This window comes from Colobus angolensis, unplaced genomic scaffold, assembly GCF_000951035.1.
Source record: "Colobus angolensis palliatus isolate OR3802 unplaced genomic scaffold, Cang.pa_1.0 Scaffold25, whole genome shotgun sequence".
Taxonomy (NCBI): Eukaryota; Metazoa; Chordata; class Mammalia; order Primates; family Cercopithecidae; genus Colobus; species Colobus angolensis.
The window spans coordinates 5861541-5863348 of record NW_012115710.1 but is presented as its reverse complement, the minus strand read 5'-3'; positions in this window follow the sequence as shown (position 1 = coordinate 5863348).

The window sequence follows — 1808 nt, the reverse complement described above, 5'->3', positions numbered from 1 at the left end:
AAAAAAAAAAAAGTTTTAAAAATACCACCCTGTATTACACGATGCTTTATATTCCACTCTATTCCTTTTTTTTTTTTTTAAGACAGAGTGTCACTCTGTCACCCAGGCATGATCTTGGCTCACTGCAACCTCTCTCCCCCAGGTTCAAGTGATCCCCCTGCCTCAGCCTCCTGAGTAGCTGGGATTACAGGCATGCACCACCACGCCCAGCTAATTTTTGTATTTTTAGTAAAGATGGGGTTTCATCATGTTGGCCAGTCTGGTCTTGAACTCCTGACCTCAGGTGATCCACCCGCCTCGGCCCCCCAAGGTGCTGCGATTACAGGCGTGAGCCACCTTTCCTGACTCACTCCTATTTTTAAATGCTGGTCAGTTTCCCTTAAAATGGTTTCCTAACTCTCTAAGGATCTGGGATACGGTTTTCCACTGTTCTAGACTATCCCCATGTTTTTTCACTTGACAGAGATTATGATGAAGAACAGGTTCACAGCCATACTGCCTCCCAGTGAGCCTTACCCACCACACAAAGCTGCCTCTGGCATTCACTGCCAGCTCTGATTTCAGGGTGAGTCACAGCTCAGAGTGCTGAAGACACTGGCCCAAGACCACACAGCCCAGATATGGCAGTACCCATTTCTGCCTCACTCCTGGAGGAGGAAAATGATTAAATACCCCTAATTTCACTGCTATTGAGTACAATTTAATTCAGTCCTTCCTCCACTTTTGCTGATAAGATTGAGCTGCACTCACCTGCTATTCTCTTAGACTATACCACGTAAATTAAAGGCATTCCAGAGGTCAAACTTTAAAACGTCTTTTTCACTTTGGGAGGCCAAGGCGGGAGGATCACTTGAGGCCAGGAGTTTAAGACCAGCCTGGCCAACATGGGGAAACCTCCATCTCTACGAAAAATACAAAAATTAGCCAGGCGTGGTGGCACACACCTGTAGTCCCAGCTGCTCAGGAGGTTGAGGCGTGAGAATCACTTGAACCTGGGAGATGGAGGCTGGAGCAAGCCGAGATTGCACCACTGTACTCCAGCCTGGGCAACAGAGCAAGACCCTGTCTCAAAAAACCAAAAACTAAAAAATCTAGGTTGAATTCTCAGGCGTCTCTAAAGTGGCCTTCGATGTATTCTGAGCTGGGTGCTGCAGGGTTGCCCAGCCCCGGTCCAGGGGAAGGTAGAGGAGGTGAACCCGCTCGGTGTGGCGAGCCCAGCCCTGGTCCAGGGGAAGGTAGAGGAGGTGAACCTGCTCCGTGTGGGACTAGGATCCTTGAGATGATAGACAGCTGTGGTTAGCCTGAGTCCGTCAAGCTGTGGTGGTCTATGAGGCCGTTTTGCATGGGGAGCAAATCAGAAGGCTCGGTCTGCTGTGCTTGCTCTGCTGTCTTTGGAAGGAAAGAGGAGGAAATCGCTCCGAAATGGTAGTTAGGGCTGGTGGTCACGGACTCAGCTCCACACCAAGATGAGACTTCCTGGGCCCCCAGGAGGAAGAAGAGCAGTTCCACTGCCAGGCGCCACGCCTCAGAGGAGCTGCCTTTCCACCTCCCTCCTGAGATGCCATTTTCAACTTTCTCCTTTACTCTCCCATCCCCAGAACCTAGTACGATATATGGCACACAGTACACACTCAATAAACATTTATCAAATGAATGAGGAAAGCTGTGTGGATGTCCCCTCCTGTGTAGCTGTAAGGGGAGAAATCGAGTCTTTTTTTTTTTATTTTTTTTATTATACTTTAAGTTCTAGGGTACATGTGCATAACGTGCAGGTTTGTTACATATGTATACTTGTGCCATGTTGGTGT